The following is a 25,253-nucleotide window of genomic DNA, read 5'->3' as shown; positions in this document are numbered from 1 at the left end:
GCCTACAAATGCCCGGTATATCCTGTAAAAGATTCGAAATATAAGTTAAATGCAAGTTATATTCAGAGATTTCGAAATCTCAAGCATGATTATATTACTCGAACAAGGTTCAAAAAATTTCAATTATTATTATCTATAGTTGGAACGAGATTTCAGACATGTATACAAAATTTAACAAGGGAACAAATATTACCGAAAATACCTCGCATACATATATATATATATATAACCACGGATGCGCGTAACCGTACATTAAACGTGCGTATGGGAGATGCCTCATAGAGGCGACGGAAAGGCTAGACGGAGGGGGTGAAAGGGGAGGAAGGCACGTACGTCGTAGCTGCATCGTCGCTGGTGACCTTTTAAGGTGCCGAAGGGTACCACCTTTCCTCACCCCATGGCAGGCCGCAACGCCGGCAAAGGACATTCCGGGACGATAAGGAGGAGACCCATAGCGTAACAATGCCGGTAGCCGTTTGCGCTCGCGCGCGCGAGTCCTCTCCTCCCGGTAATGGGAGGGATTCTGTTTCCTGTTGAGGCTACAGATCGCGCATACTAAACCTCGTCGAAGCTACCGTTAGCATCTGTAGTAACCTCGCCAGATTAACAGGCCTTTTCCTAGAGAGTTCTCTCTCTCTCTCTTTATCTATCTATCTATCTCTCTTTCTCTATTGGCTCGCTTATACATATATACATATATATATTAAAGAACGTTAGTGAGATGGAGACCGGGTTTTCTCCCGTGCGTTACGTTATCAACACGCGTTAGCTTCGCGTATGATAGGCGCCAGAGCGGCACACTAGGTTGTACTTATGAGCAATAAGTACAGCCGCAGTGCATATATCCCTGATTTATCTTACGACGTAGATTTTTAGACAGATACCGGCAAATTTATCGCTTTTGACGATCATGCCGGGGACATTTGCGATTCTAATTTTCATTTCTTATATGCTGAGTAAAATTTATATTAATATTTTATTAATGTATTAACAATAATAAAAATTTTTTTTTCATTATTATTAAAATATCAGTGATAAATTATTATTACTCGTGTTATTCAAAATTGATTTTAAAAAAATATTAAGAGCGTATTAGGGCAACATTGTCAATACGATATCACTGGAAGAGAAGTGTAAAGTAAATTAACAACGTACGAATCAATTGAATCTACATTCTCTTAGCGCGCACCTTATAGAATCTCCAGACGCGTCTTAAAATCTTACGCGTCCCTCTTTTGCGCCTTCTCTTTCCTTCCTCGGACGAGCCGTTTCCACCTCCTTAATTTCTTGCCGCGGATCTTAATTCACAAGTCTTCCGTCGCAAATTGCACTCAAGATTGCGTATCGACCGTTTAACCTCGCTAATTGCGTTAAACCGAATTTTAACTGAGGCAAATGCATCGCGCGTGGTAACCGTTAGATAATTCACGTAGATACTTCTATCTCGCAGCTTTGTGAGAAGTACAATGGTATGAGATAGCTGCTCCAACATAGCGTTAAAAGTTACAATTTTAGAATTAGATTATATTTTTTATATATCATACGGGTAAAAACCTTGGTAAAGAAAAAATTATTAAGATTATATATTAGATATTTATAAAAAATAGTTACATATATACAATATGTATAATACCTCTTACCGATGTTCCAATGAACCTAGAATTAAAAATCGAAAATACTTATTGAGAAGAAAGATTAATTGCATTCATCAAACCGTAATCGCGCGCGGAAGCGTCGCGTTCACGCGGATGTATTAAAAAAATGTTGCATACGATAAGAGATCGTATCGCGGTATATCTCGGTCCTTCGGAAGTATTGTGTCGATGAAATTACGTGAAATCTATCGTGCGTTATACGAAGGGGCGACTGAATAGATAAATAAATAGATACCCCCTCCCCTCCCCTTTCCACCCGTATAGGAATAGCCGGAGTCTGCGGGACCACTAAGGAAGTACACTGCTGGCTCGACTGAACAATGGAGCCTCTCGCTATAATCGGAAGTAAGTCTTGTTAGCGTAATGCGTAACTGTACATAGTGAACGGCTAATTTCTTATTATATCCCATTACGTATCGACGGATTAAGGTCTTGGGATCCCGCCGTACATCTTCTACCGTCTTCCTCTATCCTTACCGCGTCGTCTCCACTAGGAAATCCTCGATATTACGCATTTCATTAGCCGACTCGTTATCCGATTCATCGGCGATCCTTATATATATCCTGCGAATCTTTAATATTTATATACACCGCGTCGTATATATTTCTTCCTCCGTATAGAGTATCGATAATATTACAATTTCACAGTCTCCCTTTTTTCATAAATTAGAATTAGCTAATTAATATCATGCATATAGAAACAATTTTCCCTAGCTAAAAAAGGCATGTTATGGTCTATGCAAGTCGTTATTAAGATCCTGAAATCGTTTAAATCGAAAATGCATTACGTGACACTTTCCACAATTCTCCATGATAAATACTTGCAAGGCGTGTATTAACACAACATCGAAGTAATTTCACACTGAAATATTGGGGAAATGATTGAGGAGTGATTTGCAATATTTATCTCGACATAATTTGCTGAACGATTTACATGTACGGATCCGTCATAAACAACCGTCATGCATATCTTGATTAAATGAATTAAATGATGAGAATACAAAATAATTATTATAATCTAATCCTCTGCGATATATGTAAACATACGTACACACGTACACGTGTACATTTTCTGTGGATATATATATATATGCTTCTTATTCTTTTCTTTTAAACAATTATTTTTAAAAAATAAATAAAAGTAAAAACAATATGTTACATTTATAAAATGTATGCATATTTGAGAAATTTGTATAGTCTTCCGATTATATGTGTCGCAAAAGACGTAAGCGCATCTCGGCGCAGCAGTGCATCTTGCAGTACTGGCATTTAAATGTTAGTTCTATCTGCCCGATGATATTTTGTGCCACAATATAAGAGGCCGCATCTCGCGCCGTTCGCCGGCGTTCTGTACAATTTCGAAAGTTAAATGTCAATGAGCAGTGCTTGTACACGTTGTAGGCTGCACCCGACAGCATGTTCGTTGCATATGCAAAATGTTGTCGTTCATTTCAATGCATTTTTTGTGACGCACATGAGATGCAAGAAATATTTAATATTACAGGAAATTGAGAAATTCATAATTATCGTGTGACAATTTTAACGTCCAACATATTGCACGCGTGTTTTATTTTTGATATTTTAAGATTAGAAGAAATAAAGTAAAAGAAATAAGAGCGAATATATATACGTATGTACAATAATAAATTAAAGTTATAAACCAAGTTTTAAATCTTATTGTTAATTCCACGAAAGTGGAAAGAATTTAAAAGAATTTATTGAGGCTCGAAAGTTTGAAGCATTCGGAATTCCAGGTCAAATTCATCGTACCGAAGTAGGTCTATCGAATCGTCATCCAAGTGTAGCGGCGATATTATTTCTAGAAAACGTTTGTCCCGTTTTCATTAAATCGTTACACGCTTCTTGGTTTTATGGACAATCGAGGAAAGTGAGGAAGATTTCTTTATCATTTGCATTTGTTTTTATAGCAATTTATCTTATTTGTTTCATTTACATAAACTCAGCGGATGAGCAATAAAATCTCTCGTAGAAGAACGCGTCACGAACGTTACCAATCATCGTCTCTCGATCGATTATATATTTCCCGAATATCTATTATTCTTATTTTCCAAATATTTTCAATGTGCGTTGGAATAATTTAAAAGTATAATATACATCAGCATTCTATATGAGAGGGACATACACAGACATTTATATATACACATCCTTACGCATCTTGAAAAAATAACGTTACATAATTATCCATCAATTTAGGAGAGAGAGATATACATATACAATATAAAAGCTTGCTACGCGATAGAGAGAGAGAGAGAGAGAGAGAGAGAGAGAGAGAGAGAGAGAGAGAGAGAGAGAGAGAGAGAGAGAGAAAGACAGGTCATTGACTAGTGGCGCGTATCAAACAATAATGAAAAAAAGCGAATCGCGCGCGCGCATCTCTAACGGACAAACGTCCTGAGACTCGTCCCGATGTAAGGACAAACGTACTACTCCGAGTAAGGTCATCCGGGGTTCGGCTCGGGATGCAGCGCGCGTACGTGCATTTCCGCGTTCACACCGACTGTGAGTCGCCGCGTGAGAGCGTCACCAGGTCGTAGGTTGAATATTCGATAGGCAAACGCCTCGGTTAACGGTATTCCAGCCGGGTGCCTCCCCGAAGGTTTTGACAATTCACATCGTGGGTAATCGCGCCCGCAGCATCTGGCATACCGCGCGCTCCTGCCTGAGGATCCGCACCGTCTCGCGGACGATCGGACGACGACGAGAAGCGATGAGATAGAGAAAGGTGTTGAGAGAAAGAAAGAGAGAGAGAGAGCAGAGATAAGATGGGCGGAGGATACCATGGGGGAGAGATGAAGAGAGGAAGAGGATGCTCGAGCAATTGGCATACATCGGAGGACTCGGACGAAAGGCGTGTGCATATCGAGAATTTAAATAAATCATTAATTGAAGATATTTATCCTTTCACGTTCAATAAGACGCATCAAGAGCCGAGAATGCAATAATTCAACGCATGTATATCTCGTTCTTCCCTTTCTCCAGCGTCGCGACATCGCAAATGTACAATACTTTTTTTTATCTGCTTAAAAAAAGCCTTGATTATGGTGCCTTGATTACTGGCAAGCATCGAATACTTCTCCTTCGGAGAAAGAAAAAGATATTTGAAATATATCTGAAGATCGAACGCGATATGATATCTGACGATATGATGTAATAAAGTTGCAATTAATGTTTTTTTAATTGTTCCGTCCATATCGAGATCGATGTCAAGAGATCACGAAATTCGAACGTTGAAGCATAGAATTATTTACAAGTAAAAAAAATGCAACTCTCTGTTTTTCTCCCCTTTTTGATATCCCATGTTCAAAGCATAGAAATCCACGCGCGTATTCTACTTGTTAAACGACGCATTCGCATCACATAGATTCACGTGATTCACGTGCGCTCGCGCGGTGAATAAGATGCAGCGGGACCTACCGGTCACGAAATAAATTTATCTTTTCAAAGATACACGCGGAATCTCGACAATTCTGCTCAAACGCATATCTGTCTGCCCGAAGATTGCCGCTTTTCCATTGCCACTTGGTATTTCCGCATACTTTATCTGTGAATTATTTATCTTCTAATCAAGTGGAATTAATACATAGATAACAATGAAAATAATTTACTCGAGAGTTAAATCCCACTGTCGAAGAAACTGGTATTAAATTATAATAATAATATGTTAAATAACAAATTAATATTAAATATAAAAATCTAACGAAAAGAAAATTTGAAAGATTTTACTAAAGAAGGTATGAAAAAATTCTTCGACATCTTCATTTTTTGTTTTATTTTCTCCTAAATAACTTTTTTATTAGATATCCGTAATAGAAAATACGTTTCGTCTCAGATTCGCGAAAATTAAAAAAAAAATTACCGCAGAAAATGCGACATCGACTTCTTTCTTCGAATAAGACGGCAGCCTCCTCGCGCACGTGCCTGTGAGGTTATCGAGAAGGAGTGAGACAGGAGAAGGAAGAGGAAGGAAGATAAAAAATGAAAAAGTCACCGATGCCATGCGAGCGACGTGACCTCTCGTCGGTGACCCCGGACGAACCGGCCAGCGGAGAGGGCTACGAGGAAAGGGGAAATGCCAGACCTCAGGCTACATTCACAGTTCGCCGAAAAAGGCATCGCACACAACCGGCACGCCGATTGAGCCGATCGGTCAACAGACGTATATACGCGTACCTTGTTCGAGAACTCGTCTTTTCCTGATTGCGGACAGGCGGAAGAATCGCCGACTGATTCGAAGCCGCGAATGAAATTTGTCATGGGATCCTTGTATTTGACGTTTCCGCTACAATCTGATCGATCTATTAATGGCACAATGATACAATTTATTTGCGCACTGATCGACGAAAAGAAATATACGGAGCTAAATTACATCGGCGTAGAGAGAAATTGGTCCTTGAAATAAAGTAATAAATATATTTATAATATTTTTACTTAATCTCTTTCAGATTATATTAACTCGATCGAAAAATTATAGATAACAATGGTACAATGCGCTGAATATAAAGAATGTATCAATTTTCACGGTTTATTTAAATTTTATATATTGAGACATCTTGATCTAATATAGAACTTTCTCTCTCTTTCTCCCTTCTCGAATCAATGATTTGACATTTACGACAAAATTATATCGAAAGCACAATCTGTTTCTGTGTTCTATCGGATGCGATAGATTTCATGATACAAATCATCAATTTATTCGACTCGAGCTGTTTTCTCATCAGAAAAAACAGTCTTATCGGTCGGTTAATATCGTTTGACATTTAGCGATAACTATTAACGGGCAGCAAAACTTGAATTGCAAATTCCAGATACACTGCCAGTTACTTGATTATTCGCCTGTGCGCATCTCGCCAGTTTCAACATAAATTTTTCAACTTCTCATCTACTTTTCTAATGCGTAAATTATGCACTTGCTCGATCGAATAAATTCGAATCGTTAAATAAAATAATTTCCACTCGATTATCTCGACGCTTTCCATACAAATGTAAAATAATGAAAAAATTCCATAATTTAATATTCCATCGTTTAACATTCTGTGATTCGCGCAGACTATTATCTGTTTGTATGTGCATATAAAAAATTGATTAGTTTAGATAAAAATGTACGTTTGAAATACATAAGTTTTTCTATTACTTTAATAAAATGAAAAATTTATCAAAATATATAATATAAAAAAAAAAAAAAAAAAAAAATTATACAAAATACATGTATATCTGTGCTAAAATTAAATTTAGATAAAAAAGAAATATTTAACTTCTGCACGGTAAATATTTATCTGTTCGCTAATATACATCTACCGTAAAAAACTTTACTAACTTCCGCATTGTGTTCGCTCCGTAACGCTCAGAGATAAAGAGGAGAGAGGAAAAGAAGGCGCAGACCTCTGTCTCGTTATTTAGGCTCCAATTTGAACTTTAAAGCGATCGCGGCGGCTAGCTGGGTCGCGGGAAAAAGTCACCTCGATCGGCATCGTCTAATGATCGATACGTTAATCGGTGACCTGCCCGAGCCTTGAATTACGGGAGAACCTTCTGGATACCGCGGCTTTCTGTAGCCGATATATTCTCCACTCACCGAGTATAAACCGAGTGCCTGTCAGTGTTACCTGCCATTCAGACAAATTCCGACCATTAAGCGTCGAACGTTGTGTTGCGGTTATACGAGCCCGCTCCTAAAGCCACGCTTCTAACCGAAGAATATGATGTTTGACCGTGGATTGACCCTTACGGTACCTTCAACGTCAATGGTTTAATTACGATAGAGTCATTTCTTCGTGCGGCGATTTTTGCAAACGATACATTCCACCCCTCTTTAAAGGTCAAAGCTGCATTTGGAGGACGGCGGCCCGTTCAGATAGATACAAAAAGATACCTGCACGAACTACCGATCATTCCGTCGTTAACAATCTCATTAATTAGATAATTAAAATCCTAACTGTGTACGTGATGGATATTGATTAACACTAAACGATTAGAGTAATGATCGCGATGCGGTAAGGCAGAAGGACTTTAACGAGACGTTGGAAAGAGCTTTCTCAGAATAGGAAACGCCTATATTTTAAAATAATTAGAAATTAAATATTTTATTTTTGTACATACATGTACGCACGCATACGAATAATGTTTCGCTATGCAAAACTGAATTTACTGAGCAAGTAGCAGAGTTTCTTCATCAATATTAAATACAATTTTTGAAAATTTTTATGTTAATAATTTAGATATACATGTATAATTTTTTAATTAACCCGAATTTTAATTTATTTTCGCATAACACCATATGTTCGAGAATCGTTTATAATTTTCGCATAATTAATATGTATTTTTAATTGTGCATTGTCAATGTTGCCTTGCCTATTATTCTAATCATCTCTCCCTCTCTAATCCCAATTAACATGGAGTCACTAACTCTCGACTGGCTGTCAGTGTATTTGCCGATCAGACAAATTTCGATCATTAAGCGTTCGAATGTCGTCATCGTCGTCGCCATCCCCATCGTCGTCGTCCCCATCCCCATCGTCGTCGTCGTCGTCGTCGTGGCTGTGAACCCACTCCGAAGCCCCGAGTGTGCTACGACTTCGTCGAGGGAATATAATGGTGGACCGTGGATTGACCCTTGCGGTACTCCCACCATCACCAAGGCAAGGCACCGCCATCACCTACGCCACACGAAGCACCGCGCCGACGACACCGACTCGCACGATCACCGACTTATCTGGTCGAGTCGAGAGAGAGAGAGAGAGAGAGAGAGAGAGAGAGACGCGCACAACGCCTATGTAGTTTACTTCGAGGCTCAAGCTATACGTGCCGGGGTCATATTCTCATCGGCGATGCATGGCCGCCGGTACAGTCGACGGGTACAGTCGACGGGAACAGTCGGTCGGTTGGGACCGGCTGAAGAAGCTCGGAGGAGCGCGAGGAAAAAAAATCTGGCACACAGATCAGTCGCGATTTTCAACGCTCGTAAGTTCACACCCGCCATTCCGTTTTTGCGCGCGAAAAAAAAATCGCAAAAACCCGATCAGCCAAATGCAATCTTGGCGATGAAAAAGATGACGTTTATGCAGCTCTTACAAAGAGTTTTAAGCATTCTTCAAACATCAACTAATATAGCTCTAATTTGAAAATGATCAGCTTTTTATCATTTTTAGATACTGTAATTTAAAATGCTATTATTATATAAAATTTTATTTGATCATTTAATGTTAAATAATTTATACAACAATACCGTATAGTATAATATAATATAAACGGAGAAGAAAATGATTTTTAGAAGAATTTTTTTTTCTAATTTAATGATTTTCAATCCATATAACAAAGCACGCAAGAATAAGAAATTAAATATTAATCTATGTATCATCCCCATTCTTTCACGCTTCGTTACGTTCCAATTTATATTTTATTATCGACAACGAATAAGAATATGATTATATACGTATAACTTTTGCGATAACGACTTTATGAATCACCCTCGTTTTGCGCGGTCACTTTCAAAGAAGGGAAACGCTATTCGATTGGAAATTTTTTACGATCCATTAATTCCGGAAGTAACGGGCCACACTCCATAACGCTATAATAACTTTAACCTATCGTTTCTCGGGTAGGTGTAGACTTTTTTCTGCAGAGATATATTTTTGCTGGACTACTCTCGAATAATACGAGTTGTAGTTAATAATAAGAAAGTAAAATATAAAAAAGAAAAGGTGTAGGTTGTTTTGCAATAATTCCTTTCATTTCGGCAATAATGAATTTCGGACATATATAAAACGAAAATTACTTCCGACCTTTATATTTTATTGAAAGCTTTAATATGATATTGTGATCTAACTATTTTTTAAGAATTTTAAAAAATTCTGATAGTTTTTATAAGACTTATATATAAAACAATATTAATATCATGACAAATATATCAATTATCCTACATAATTATTTTTTTAAACAATACAAAATTTTAGATTTTTGTCTTTGCAAAAGACAATAAATATAATTAAATATAATTAAATTTTACATACACATAATGTTTATAAATTTTCTTTGTATAAAAAAAAATAATAATAATAATAATAATAATGAAAAGATAACAATTATATTCATGTTTTGTCTAATAATTCATATTATAATGGTATCATTACGCTCTCAAGGAGATGATATAGTAAGAAGTCATCGAGAGTAACAAAAACAGAAAGATTGAGGTGGCGTTAATCAAACATCGATGACTCAATACAAAACGTTAATGATTCGACTCACCAATGATATCGTCGTTCTCCTTTCCTTTTTCCGTGACTTGTTTCAAATTTTTTCAGCTTCTGAAAAATATAAGAAAGAGATCAAGATAATTTAGATGATTTAGAATTGTGTGATTATAAAGTGAATTGTTTAATATAGCGCAATATATATGAATCTCATTTTGATAAGACGCTGGAAATTTTTTTCACCGTTACATGCGTCACTTCTATATGTATTCAATGTCAAATATATTCGGTTCTCTATCTAACAATAAAACGCAAAGCAAGCTTCGGACGGCGTTATTAATTGAATAAAATATAGCTTATTATAATGTCGTATATCTTTTTATAGCAAAATGAGATCTCCAAGCATTAGATTTGCTCCAATCACAATCGAGATTAAAGAGTCATATTTTTGTCGAGTTAATTCATAATATTTCTTCCCGTTGCATGCCGCATTTTCCAACGAATATCGTTCTTAGCTGCGGGGAGTTTGCGTTTAAAGCTGCGTGCTTTCTCGCATATTATCGTCTATACATTACGACGCTTTTGACAAAGATTGATTGTGAACAGGCCCCCTGGCAGCTTTTCTTCCGGATTGAGTTAGAGTGTAAATATGGCGCCATCGGATAACCTCGGGGACCCGCGCTTAGATGAAACACCGACGGCCATATGATTCTTAATTTGGTGGCGAACCAACCTAACGCAACATGGCCATCGAGGTATCGTTAACGAGCCGTTTACCTGTTATGCTTTAATTTATCCAATGACGCGACGGTCTCGTTGATTACGACGATCAATCGTCAGAATTAAGTTTCCGCATCGTTTGCGCCCTAGGAGGATCGTTAAACTGTCGTATCTGTTCACGCAAGGTGATTTAATAATTTTAAACCGCGCCGCGTCGTTTCAAAATCATCTCTGATGTCTAAACGATCGTCTCATACAAAGTCGTATAATGGTCACCACAGCACTGTCATGCCGCCCTTGATTAAGAGAAACATCGTGTGTGAAACTTTCAAGAGAGAGAAGAAATTCTCTCGATCGTCGATGACTTCTACTATAACATCTCCTTAAGATCGTAATGATATCATTATAATATGGATTATTAAACAAAACATGAATATAATTCTTTTTTTTTTTTTTTTTTTTTTAATACAAGAAACATTTATAAATATTGTACTATGTGTGTAAAATTTAATTATTTTTTATTATATTAGTTTTTCCAAAGACAACAATCTAAAATTTTATATTGTCCCAAAAAATAATTATGTAGGATAATTGATATATGTATATTTGTCATAATATTAATATATCGTTTCATATAAATTTTCTAAAAACTATCAAAATTTTCTTATATTCTTAAGAAACAGATCACAATATCATATTAAAGCTTTCAATAAAATGTATCTCAAAATTCGAACCCAAAGGATCTTTGGTAGGCTGTCTATATGCTAATGTTATTTTAAAATGTAAAAAGAGGCGTAGAAACGTAACGTTTTCACCGAGACAATGGAAAATAATCATCGAAAATCTGTATAGGGAAAAGTTGATACACGAACGCGATCATTTCGCACGGATTCTTTCGGAAAGTAGGCTGCCTCGTGGAATCTGGATCGAGAGTATTCAGCCAGTCGGCCGTGTTATCGGCACCATTATCCAACCATACTGCGTGGATACACCCACTCATAGTAGTAGCACGCGTGCATAGTTCCGCGCACGCACGTCTCGATACGGTTTCATTTACCTAATCGCGTCTGTATTGCACCGCGTCGATGGTTTTTACGGTTTTGCCTCCCTCGTCCTCGGACGCGGGACCAACGATGCGTGAACGCAAACTTTACTCGTTCCATTACATTTTCTACTCGGATAATCCGGTATCGAGACCCGCCGGCGGACCCCTCCGCACGATCTCCCTCCCTCCTCCCCCCCCCCTCACAGAGTTTCTCAATCTCCGCCCCGCTAACACATTCCTGGCTCGGATCGGATAGAATTTTTGCGGCGAGGACGATAGCGCCGTAAGTAGCGGCGTATAAAATCGTTCGTACTATCTACTTGTCTCGGCAAAACACGGCGCGGGGTGCGATAAATGCAATGGTCAAGGCGCCTGAGAATCACTGATACGTATAGCGCAAGATATACGATGATTTCAGATAAATTGTAGTTTTATCAACGGTCCCTTTTCGATAGCCTATCTTATTTATATATCAAATTTATTCGCTATTTCAAAAAATAAGATTCCTAAGATATTTCTTTAAAAATTTCTCAGGAATCTATTCCTAAACATAAAAAAAAAAAAAAAAAAAAAAAAAAAAAAAAAAAAAAAAAAACCACTAAAATACTCTTCTTCGACATGAGTCCATTGTTTAGATATTGCGATATTTATAGCTAAAAGTCGAATTGGCTCAGGGACACCCTGTATACGTATCACTCTAACGTAAGTCAAGCCTGGACGTATGCGGTAGCCTATTACGCGAACACGTAGTTATACTTAATAGAGAACTCGACACAGTTGTATATATATACAAGTATATATCTAGTCTCGCGTAGAGAAGAGAACCCCCCGCGCAAGGCTACGATGGTTCCTGTATTAATATAAGCAGGCGATCGGATCAGGTCGCAATTTGTCTTAGTCTTTAAATACGCATTTTTCGCGTTTAGGCTATTGTGCAAGCACGACTTTTTTCTTTGTTAACGTGAAAAAAATCATGATATTCTAGACAATGTACGCAAATATCAGATGTATTCAAAATTAGATTTTCCAATAAACTTGAAGAATTGATTTTTTTGTTCTACTTTTATTCTACAAATCAAATATATTATTAGAATTTAATTTTTATTAAAATACATATAAATAAATAATGTTTTATTCATAAATGAAGTAATTTATATAATCTATATCTCTCTGTATACACATACGTAGTTAATTGAATAACATAAAAATCTACAAATTTTAAGTCCAAATTGTTTAAAAGTATAATTCATTTCTGTATAATATTATGGAGATGTATAATACATTTTACAAATTCCCGATTTACTGTCGAACGATACATTATAAATGTAAGTGTAATAAATCGTTTTCCAACTCTTCCGATACACCTGTGAACTCGAAATATGATTACCATATTGTCGAGCACGAACGTTTTGCTCAGTCTTTGTCTTTGCGTTCTCATCCCGCACCGCAATCTTGCATACGCTTATCCGCAGCGTATTTCATCCCGCAGCGGAGCTTATGGATGCTTATATAAATCAACAAGGCTCACAATTAATATCGCAGACTATAACGTGGCGAATAAAAAAAATCGAGCTGGACTAGACACACCGGCGTGGCATAGCCGCACTCCGCTCCGCATTGTACAACGATTTATTGGAATATACATCTCACGAACCGTGACACCTACGCTGTAAATTAACGACGCTCGCAATTAGTATCAGCCCTTAAAAATAAAGGGAAGGAGAAAAAAGATCAAATTCCCTCAACGAGGTGCTAATGCCCTTTCACGCGGCGATCTTATATAGTTCCTTGCGAAAATCTTTATCGTCCGAAATAATTTATGTGTCTACCAATTACGCGCAAAGTGCGTTATGTGCGTTGTAAATTAACACTAATCACAATTAACCTTGGACGTTAAAGAAAAATAAAGAGATAATCGTATAAATATCGATTCATGTTCGATCTCTTGTCCATATACAATTAATGCATTCTATAAAAAAAAAAAAAAAAAAAAAAAAGATACCGTTTAAAATAATGTATTATATATATATATATCATACTATAATATGTAGTTTGTCTTTTCTTAACGATCAATAACTTATACTATTTATATACATATGCATGTCAATATTTATACAGAAAAAAAATTGTCTCCGTTTTATCGGCAAAAATACATTGTTAAAAAATTTGTGTTTTTTATTTTAAAAAGACGCCGATTAATATTTTTGGTATTAAATATTTTACAATTTCATATGTTAATTTAACATATCAGGTTGTGTTAATTGAATGCAAACATTAAATTATTAAAACAATTGAAAAAAACACAATGTGAAAATAACACAATGTGCACATATTTTTAATTCTGCACAATAAATATGTTCTATATTATTATATTATTAGTGACAGGATTTATCTGTGAAAATTTACAGAAAAAAAATGTTAATTTTATTCGACAATAGAAATAAGAGTGACTACAGATTCAATAACATTTTCTAAGTTAATTTTATTATTTAATATATATATATATATATATATATATATATATATATATATATTGAGTTTATACAAAATTTATTTCATATTACTACGCAGTTTGCATTCATTTTGCATTGAAATATTAATATATTATTAGTGACGATTTAATATATCGATATTATGTTACATTAATACAAAAATTTGTGTGGATTGTTCGGGACATGTGATATATGTTAAATGTAAATTTAAGCCAAATTTTCCAACGGTGTAAACATGCGTGTCAACATTTATGTTCGGAAAATATTATTTTCGTTTTTTCGACAAGAATATATATCAAATACACTCGAGTATTATAAATGAGGGATGTGCGGGGAGGAGGAGGAAAAAGAATCGATCCCGACGGGCGTCGGAAAGTCGCGAGAGCGCGATGAAGAAGCGAGGAGGTTTAAATTCCGTAGGCGCGCGTTGTATATTACACGAGCGTTTATAGGAACAGGAGAGTGGAGCAACATGACTTATAACCGAGTTATACTCGCCACCGGTGATTTCCCATTATACGACCCGGTATCCGAGTCATCCTGCCTCCCTTCACCTCCCTTTCTTCGAGGAGAGAATTAAAGGCATGAGAGAGGTTGGGGGTACTACTTGCAATATTGAGGTTGCGTCGTATCGCATCTGCGCCCGCATACGATTCTCATTGCGTGGCAGCAATAAATATGCTGATTAAGCGGCAACGCGCGAGGTCGGTTAATTTGCAGTATATCAGTATCCAACAGCGCATTTTAATTGGCCGTGAAGCATTATTACGGGGGAAGTAATCCACGGCGCGGCTTTTCAATAATGATCGCACCGCTGACAATCGACAAAATAGGAAAGGGGAGCGGAAGGGGATGAGGAAGAAAGGAGAAGGCGAGAAAAGATAGCGAGTTTTGGAACAGAGGCCTCTCGCATTATCGTCGCAATTAATGGCTTAATAAAATGATTTCTATGAAACGGCGTTAATTACGGTTTCTCATGGCGATTTTTACGCGTCGCTTTTTCACGAATGTTCTCGCTCGTCAAAATTAGCGAAACGTCGTCATTATCGCGGCCTTATAAAGTCTGGAGAAAGAGTCAAACGCGAGACGAGCGTTGCCCAACTATCTACTATAGTTGCGGATTTCGTTGCAAAATCGCTAAAAGATCTATACTTGCCACGTTAATTCTTCGCTGCAACCTTGAAGCAATAAAGAACGTAGCTTAGTGAATGCAGCGAGATTCATCTTCCCTCGGTATATCTGGCCGATTATGATTGTGAAAAATTATCCTGCACTCGAGAAGCAGACGAAAGAGCAAAAGTCCAAATCTATCTCGGCAAAGAGTTTCCCTCGGGATTAAACTGACATTATATTCCCCGCGCAAATAAATAAATATATATATATATATATATATATATCTGTGTCGTCAAATCGACGCCATGCCGAGAGACAACTTTATCAAGATCCACAAACGATTCCGAGACCTTCCGTCGCAAAAAATTTAGCTAAATATCATCCGCGATCCATAAATAAAGCATCCAAGCCGCGATCGTCCATTCCTTGTCGCGTCCAGATCGTAAATAGATTTCGCGCGCACATATACACACACACACACACACACACACACATATACGTACATCTGCTTCCCGAATCCGCGAATCGGTCGAGTACGCAATCCCCTCTCGTCGTTGCTCAACTTGTCTTGCAAGAGCATAACCTTTGAAGAGACGAACCGAGACGAACCGAGGGCGAGGGATAAAAAGAGAAAGGGAAAAAAATGTGCACGCGAAGCGGGAAAGAGGATACGAATGCGCGCGCTCGCTTTCGTCTCTACGACCGAGTGCGAGCAAGGCAAGCGGGTAAGCAGGCAGGCGGCCAGCCAACGAACTCGCAATTATCGTCGCGGATATATTCCCGCGTTATCCTTGCCGAGCCGCGTAGTCGTAACTTCGCGCCCGCGCTCGCCCGCCGCACGAATACGAGTTATGACGTTTCCTACAGCGGCACTAAAGATTGCGGCCTCGCCCTTACCCTCCTCTTTACCCCGCTCGCCCCCTCCCTCGCACCTTTACAGGGCCCTTATCGCTCCGCGAAATCGGGCGACTATCCGCGGACCATCGTCCCGCTCTTTACGAGTCGGCAAAGTCCGCCAAGAACGTATCCGCCGATAGCGCGAGTCGACACTTGCTGGTAATTGCTACGATGGTATTGCCACCAGCCTCACACTGGCAAACCCTCCTTCTCCTCTTCTTCGTCGCTTTCTTAGACCGCGCATCGCTGATAAGCGATGAGATGAGACACTCGCCCACCCAAGCGCCTTGATAAATAATGAATATCGCTCGCGAGTAGTTTAATCATTATTAGACATTTGCAAGTTATTATGTAAGACATTGATAAATAATTCGACGAAATTTAAGCACGCGTAAATAATTCAGTCCATGTACGCGTCATCTCTCAAAGTCTCTCTCTCTCTCTCTCTCTACATCTCTACATTAATATATATAATATATATAATAATATATAATATGTTATATATATATATATATATATATATATATATAATAACTTTAGATATTCAAAAAAAAATTTTCATAGAAAAGACCTTATTTAGTATAAACGTTAACACGCGGGTCTAATCCTGCTCGTCTAGTAGCAGCCGTTTTTCTGAAGGGCCTGCGTTTTTTCGATATAACATTAAACGATTGTCGAGATGCGCCCAAAATAATATCTCGCCAAAGGGCAAAGAACCCATCTCCGATCGTGAAATGGGTTAAGAGCGGGACCCATTTCTCCCTACTAGCCCAATAAACGAAATTAACTTTCCACCGGCGCCGGCGACTCGTCACGAAAAAGCAGTCGTATTCGATGGAATGCATTGAGAAGAACTTGTTGTTGCAAACGCTCCTGCATCTAAGCCCGCAGCTAACAAATACTGCTGATAAACAAGCTACTCAAAAACATCTCGCGAATGGTATTTCAGGTTAATAAACAGCGTTTTCTACCATTTAATTCATTGTAAACATCGTTGCTTCTATACGATTGTGCATCAATTTGATATATTTTCTTCTTTGTGTTTCTTTCGAAGCAAATATCGCAGCTAATTGGAAACTGAAGATAATTGTAAACAAAAGACATTAGTAGAAATTGATGCGCGTTAAAAATTCGCTCTATATAAAATATCTACATGTACTCTGTCTTATTTGCTCATGATATGGGTACACTCAAGCACATTTAAATAACGTTAATTTAACGCGCACGTGTGTGAAAATAATACGGAAAAAAGTTAACAGCGCGAAATTTCTCGAGTGAAATCTTCCGCCTTAGATCTTATCAAATTGCATCCCGGCATGACATCCTTTCGTCATTCGCTGTCGACAGTGGCGTTATAAAGATAATTGCCCACGTCTCGAATAAAAGCGTAACGAGGAAACAAATGGGACGAAAGAGAAAATCTGTTATTCCTCTCAGTGTCGATCACTTTAAATGTAACAGTTCCCTGTGAAAAAAAATTACATCTCTTCCGCTCATCTTATTCTCGACCCTTTGAAACTCAAGTACATGCCATAAAATTTAAAAAGTTTAGAACTAAAAAACAAGCAATATAATTATGTACTAATATGAAAATAAATATAACAGAGAGATGTAACGCTAAATAATACATTCTTAAAAATTACAAATAATATTCTGTAATCCGCGCAAAAAAGCTTGCAATAAAATTGCAAGATATGTGAAAAAGATGTAACTTGAGCTGCGTGGGAAGAAAAATGTTTACAATTTTAAATCCCACAAAAGGAAGGTACTTTTGATTTTTCGGTCTACCCGAGCAGGACTTTCCTCGTCTCGATCGGATCTAGAGAGTCCACGGTACAATCTTCTCGCATTAGCATATCTCCATGGCAATAAAGGTTTAAACTATACGTATATGCGTGCGCGCTTGGCGTGCAAACCGGCCGATAAATTAAATACGTTAATCGAGCGACGATGCATATATATGTATATACATATAAACGACTCGTAATCGGCCGGACGGCTTACCGATTTAACGCGCGGAACATTACGAAAGAGCGTTCTAAGAAGGAGGCGACGGGCTGTATTAAAGTCGCCGCTGTAAAATGTACGCCTGGCCTAACGCGAAGAATGAGCCGTTCAGTCGCACCATTACACCAATTACAATAAACATTTTTAATCGCTTCATTCTCGCGTATTAAGAGTTTCTCCGCTTTAGCCGGCACTCGTAAATAATAATTTCGACGTTTCACCTCGTCGTCTCTCTCTTTGAGTAATATTATCAATTATTAGGGCACAGCGAGTGCGAATATACACCGGTAAAAAAAGATTTAAATAAATTCAGATATTCTACATTCGATGTTCCTGTAAATTTTATATAATATCTCCATTGTATGTGTAAAAAGTAAAAGAATGTAAAAGTATGAAAACGCATTCTATGTATCAATTTTATGTACCAAGTTTTATGTACATCTTATTTAATATGTGAATATTTTAAAATTTTTACAGTGTAATTATAATATACCGTATTATAAATACTATAAATTTTTTTTTTTTTTTTCATTCAGACACATTTTTGTCTGAATTTTCAGATCTGGGTATCTCAGAAATATTTCAGACAATCTGTCTTAATTATCAGAGTCGTTTTTCTAAAAATTCTGTCCAAAAATTCAGATAGTGTATCTGCAAAAAAGCTACAGATATTTTATGTGTTTAAAGTTTCAATTTTTTTATAGTATACATTGTGTTCACCAGTAATTTAAGAATTTTTCCTCACATAGCCCATTCTGAAACTGACCTAGGCCGAGAGTGCTACGTGAACCGAGAAAATTGTCGGTAATGGCGGGTGTGCACGATACGAACACACTAAGCACTTGACTTCGTAATTTCGCAAAGGTTACGCGTTTTCCCGGTAATTTTATTCTCAACGGAAGCATTAATTTTCGACAATTTTGCTGTCTTTCCTCGCGGCGCGATGATTGAACGTATCGGTATATATTTGGTGAACGGTTAGAAATCCGTCGTGGACGATATAAAAATATCAGTCGATACGTCCAAATCGACCGACCGGTCACGCAATGACGTGCTAAACAAGAGCTCCCTTTGTTCTCCGAGTTATTTTTTTCGATCGATGATACGCGCCATCAAAAATATAGAGTGAAATTGTATTTCGAAACCATATGTTGACAGTATCTCGTTCGTGAATGTCAGCTGATTAATAAAGGTACAGATCGGTCTACGCGATTCGAGATCGCATTCTTCGCGGACTTTATGCAAATTGATCATTCTTTTCGAGGGATGATCGATCGCAACACCGAAAGTCGACCATGGAGAGAAAGAAAAATGACGAGCAGGATAAAAATTGAGGTCTGCGTGTACGAATAAAGCCGTTCCCCGAATTAATCCAGCTACAAGCAGACCGAATGGCTCTCATTCAATTAAGTGACAGCGTAGAATCGAGCCTTTGTCAGCTAATCACAACCTTACGACGTGGTGACGATGACAGTAGGGTGCGGCCAAAAAGGTGCGCCCAGCACCCTGCGTGACCATATATACAATGTATGTATATATATGCACATATATACCCGCTGTCTATGAATAAGAAAAGAGCGAGAAACGCAACGGGGAAAGATCGGAGGGAAACGAAAGGAAGAAATGATACGATAAGGAATAATCGAGGGTTGGGCCCGTTGCGGGCCATTGAGAAACATATAAACGCGGAGAGGAGAGATAGATAGAATGGATAGAACAAAGGAGAAATGTGTCGGAAGAATGAGACAATGAGTGTCGTAACGTGTCGGGATTACAAACTTAAAAAGCCATTGTGCGCGTTGAAACGCGCATGCTTAATTATGATTTTGAATTATCGATCTCGTGGACGTCAGAGAGATGTCAAATCTAACATACCCTGTATTATCCATTGAAATGTTAAAATAATATCTCAATATTTCATATTATTCTCATTCTCCATACTTATAGCAAATTGTGCTGTAATTCCGCTCTTTCTTCACGTAATTTCACGGTCAAACATTTCTCATTAATGTATTGCATTAGCGAAATTAATAACGTACGTTATAAAAAAAAAAACTAACTGAAACTTCAAACAAAGTTCAGTTTGCAGCTTCTTTGCAGATACACTGTCTGATTTTTCAGACACACCCTTTTGAACTTTAAAAAAAAACGATTCTGATAATTAAGACGGATTGTCTGAATTTTTTTTTCAGATATCCAGATCTGGAAATTCAGACAAAAATGTGTTTGAATTTTGAGAAAATTTTTTTACAGTGTAAAACATTGGTGTATCTTATATTTTATTAACGTACGAAAGCGAATGAAAGGAAAAGTTAAATCGAACTATTTAAGATATATCGTCTGTCTTTACACATTATTCACCGATGCGCACGTGCATCTAGAGCGCAGTCAAGCATAGTTTGTCGGTCAACATTTGCATTCATCGACATATTCCCGTCGCGTCACAATTTCTCTAACCGTGGCGTACTTTCTCGCATGCACCGCGACTAAAGAGGTTGGAGAATTCTAATTTCATCCTATTATCCACACCGTTGTCGGCGGTCGATCTGTTTAACATAACGATGAGAAAAAAAAGCCATCGCGGCATAGAAACGCACCAGTTCACATTATTGTTACTCTCTCGATACTAAATTAAAATATCGCCCGTATAATTCGCGATTTAATAAAACCGTGACTATTCTAAGAGTATAGCGTTTTTGGAAAAAAATTCTCCTTTACAAAAATCATATTTATATATATATATATATATATAAAAAGATGTAAGATGTAATATATCATTGTTACATTATGAAAAACTATTATATTTGGAAATTGCATCTGATTCCAATTCTGATTTAAAAATGGAATAATGTAAATGTAACGAAGTTACATTTAATGACTCAAGTACCAAATTCGAGCCACGTTTATCGTACGTGCCATCGAACGAAGAAAGTTTTCGCATGGAATACTCGCGGAATGAAATCGCTCGCGGAATCGCAGAAAAGTTGAAAGCGTAGCACTATGATTGGGAACCGCTTGATCGGCGAAAGTTAACGGAGTCGCGTGCTCGAGTTAGAGGGCGAAGAAACTAAAATAGTCTACGCGAAGCTTCGGGACGGTCCTTTAAATCGTCTTGTACAATCTCTATTTCGTCGTGACTTATTACCGGCGATCACGAACCCTACCATACAAAATCCGATGACTCTTCGCCGACGACGGTGCATTTGAGTCAGCTTGCATACCGACGTTCTGGCTCATCCTGTTTGAGTGTTCCTCTCTTCGGAGAACCACGCGAAGAATACCGATCCCACACGTGCTTATCGTCACGGGGGAGGATAAACGAGTTGACTTTCTCGTCACATATCAATAACGTGTGTTACATTGTCTGATACAACTTCCGCAATTCTTTATCGCGAAGAAAATAATCTTACAAGATGAAAGTCAATGTAAAAGCATAGAAAAAATAAATTTATAAAAATTCACTTTAAATGTATTATATCTTATTGCGGATTTATTTAATTTTCATAATAAACTCTTTTCGATCTCATTGTCAATTTATCTCTTTGTTGCCTCTTAAATTATTCAAGATATAAATTTAAGAAAATGAATATAAAACAGATATATTCCGATTAATTTCGATTAATTGCTTTAAATCTATATGATTATAGAAATAGCACAATATCATGATTTCAAATATATTTACGTATTTGATTAAGATTTCTAAAATTCGAGATCTCATTAATAAAGTCGTTGGTAAAAGTGAACTGCGTGATCTGACTTAAGCTGCGATACTTCTTCGAAAAACGAACGGCTTCGTGCAACGAATGGTAATCTCACGTGCATGCGATATAACAAAGGATCAACTTTCTCGTCACGTATCGATAATACTTTGTCAAATCGTATGTCAGTACTTCCTCTTCCTCCTTCGGCATCGTATAAGTACTTGCAGCATAATATATTCACCTATTTGCTATACACATAACGCATGCTGTATCGATATAGAATTTTTCTTGACTTCCATATTGATATATCGTTCATTATATATGTAACAGATATGTAGATATATATTTGCATCTCGCGAATATACATTGATTATCCCCAAACTATGTTTAAGCAATAAATAAATTATATTCTCTCTCTTAATTAAATAAAAATACGTTACAGTAAATATATATAATATAATAGCCGTACCGTGTATCAAAAGAATAAAGAATACTTAAAAATTTCTAATCTCTCATTTCCTTCTAATTATTTTATTTTTCAATATAATTTTCACATAGAAATATTTTTTTTTTTTTTTTTTTTTTTTTTTATATGTATATATATATATATATATTCTCTCTTTCTTACTTTACATTCATATGTATTCACATTTCCAATATAGAATAAAGTTTGTAAGCTTTTTCTTATAACACAAATTTACTTGAATCTATTTGAAGGGATTTGAATTAATGGATTATTATTAAGCAAGTATACGTCAACAATGTATACGTCATTTTATTCGCGATATTAATAGATATGTTTCCGAGGAGAGAGGATATATCGCCAAAGGGAAATACATGGAAAAGCGACCTCGAAACTGTCGATCGACCGCTAAGAAAATCTCTCTCTCTCTCTCTCTCTCTCTCTCTCTTTCTCTCTTTCTCATCGTCGGTCACGCAGTTGCACGAAGACACGAACATCGCCGTATAAGCTTTTGCGCAAGAGGCATAATTATAGCCGAAGAGGAAGCGAAGCCGAGTGCGTTAGCACACGTAGGACGAACGTTGAACGATGAACTTGACACTGCACGTGTGAGAGAGAGAGAGAGAGAGGGGAGGAGGGAGAAAGAGAGAGAGGAAGAAGGATAGGAAGGGCATGCGCGAGCGAGAACCGCGGGGAGAAAAGAAAGAGAAAGGAAAAGACTGCAACCTCACGCACGCCTACTCATTTCTATCTCGTCTTTTTCATCCTCGACGAAACGAATGACGTCCATAAGTCTATCGATCCCCTTAGATTACCCTTCTTAATTTCCCTTTTTCAGATCAAGCTAAAAATGCGGATACGTTTAAGTAGACAGTTGCTCTTCTCGACTCTCATCGTTTAAGTAGAAACAGCCACTTTGCGCGGACAATATAAATGCGCTTGCATTGTTCGCAGCGATGATACTGAATAATCTTCTTTATGCTTGTTGATACATACGATTATTCTATAAATATTCTATAATATAAAATAATAATATTCATAATTAGATAATGCTGTGCTACTTAAATATTTAGATTTACAATTGGTATGTCTTTATTACAGCTACATATCCGCTTGACATTTTCTGATAACTGTGTCTTTATTTGAATATATATGGTATATATATTTATGTATATTTTTTATACGTACAAAATTAATTAAAATTAGAATAAAAAGCTGCCAGTTAAAATACGCGGACGCACTAAGTATCAATTACGAGTAAATATAAAAATCCATATATGCAATAAACATTTGTAAAATAGTTCGCGCAATTGTATGTATAACAGCGAAAGCAGTGAAGTAACCGCTAAGTTCATCATTGGTAATGCGCGAATTTAGTATGGTGAATAAGCATGCGTAACTCACTGACACATTAAGATCACGAATCAAGATAGAGACTTGTGCTCGACCCAAGTCATAAAAGATACTTTGCTCCACTCATTTGTTCCACGTTAGTAAGTTGCATGAAGATCCCCTTGTCTCTCATGCATTATATTTTTCCAACACTGCAGTATGTCCATTATATCTTTTTTCATACAGCAAATTTTTAATTACTAATAAAAATTGCGAAGAAAATGCAATTGAATGAATATGAAAGTTATATCAATATCATTTTAAATAATTTAAAAAAAAAAGAAACTAATTTTGAAAATTTATTATTATTTAACTGATATCGTCTGTAGATTAAAAAAAAAAAATTAGTTTGATTCGTTCGATTCCAAATACAGTGAGCTAGGATTACCTACTTCCTTCTTTCTCCGATGCCGTATCGATAGACGATAATACAAAGATTGCCGGTTTTAAATAATAACTATATACTGAAGCCCCCGACACAGACGTAACTCGCCATTCGAGCTGCTCATCCATGGGTTTTTACGTTTTTTAAAGCGAAAATACTCGGCGTTACATAAGTCGGATCGTGGCGAGCGCAGCTTTTGCGGACGCGCGCGAGAGCTTGACTTTTTACTACCGCAAAGATTACCGCAAAACTTTGCCCGTTCATCTCGTTCTCGCGGTAGAAAGTTAATATTCCATACCCTTCTCAGAAAACGGAAATTGCTCGCAAACGGCTTTAACGTAACGCCGGATTATGTAACGCCAACTTCTTAGTGTTATTAGTTGAGATATTCCACGCGTTTATTAAAATAGTAAAGCTTATGATTTTAAATTCTATATCTTTTCTATTACAATATATCTCCATATATGACTCTATGGTATTATAAGTTATTATATGAATATATTCATTCGTTTATAACAAAATTTCGTTTACAAGTGCATTCGCAAATCTTTCTCGCGATAAAAACAGTATATAAAGAAATAAAAGTTACGAGTTTTAGAAAGTAATGCGTTTCAATAAGTATGACGTTAATTAACTCCTGAGAGAAATTTCGAATATGAGTTAATTATAAGATACCGTATCGCGTGCTGCTCTCTGAAGAGCCAACGAGGGCAATTACGTTATATCAGTATTATAGAGGCAAGTGCATGACCTACTGCATATACGCCTTCCGATGTAATTTAATGACAGAATTCTTCATCTTTGCTCATTTTCTTGTACCTTGTATTCTCAACTTTACAATGAACCCAATAAATTAATTAATATATTTAAGCGCCATGCTAGATATTAGATTAATTTCTGCGCCTATGCAGCAGATCTTTTTTTCAATTAAAAATACTAGAATTAAAAAAAAACCATGTACACACATTTTTAACTTTTCAATAAGAAAAATACAATAAATCTTTCAACTCATTTCCCTTAGGATTTTGCTAAAAAATATTCTATAAAATATTTAAATTTAAAATTATCGACGCTACATATTTCTAATAAATGTTTGATCACTTTTACTGGCGTGCATCATATTTTATTTGCATTCTTGATATTCTGTAATAAATAAAATAATTACATAAATCAAAA

At 36.8% G+C, this 25,253-nt stretch overlaps 1 protein-coding gene across 5 annotated transcripts in view; it reads right to left on the bottom strand.

Annotated features, from left to right (window-relative positions):
* The window catches only part of Sano (serrano), a 136,606-nt gene that overhangs the window by 79,716 nt on the left and 31,637 nt on the right, over positions 1 to 25,253 (bottom strand). For 4 of the 5 annotated variants that reach the window (XM_070315883.1, XM_070315882.1, XM_070315885.1 and 1 more), the window contains exon 2: positions 9,918 to 9,976. The exons of the other annotated variant lie outside the window; for it this stretch is intronic. The gene's annotated coding sequence lies outside the window, so the exon portion shown is untranslated. The remainder of the gene's footprint in view (positions 1 to 9,917; positions 9,977 to 25,253) is intronic. 5 annotated transcript variants of the gene reach the window in all.

Source organism: Polyergus mexicanus, unplaced genomic scaffold, assembly GCF_030449975.1.
Source record: "Polyergus mexicanus isolate NDT 795.1 unplaced genomic scaffold, iyPolMexi1.0 SCAF_2, whole genome shotgun sequence".
Classification (NCBI taxonomy): domain Eukaryota; kingdom Metazoa; phylum Arthropoda; class Insecta; order Hymenoptera; family Formicidae; genus Polyergus; species Polyergus mexicanus.
Note: the sequence above shows the minus strand (reverse complement) of the source record. Positions and strands in the feature narration are given on the sequence as shown.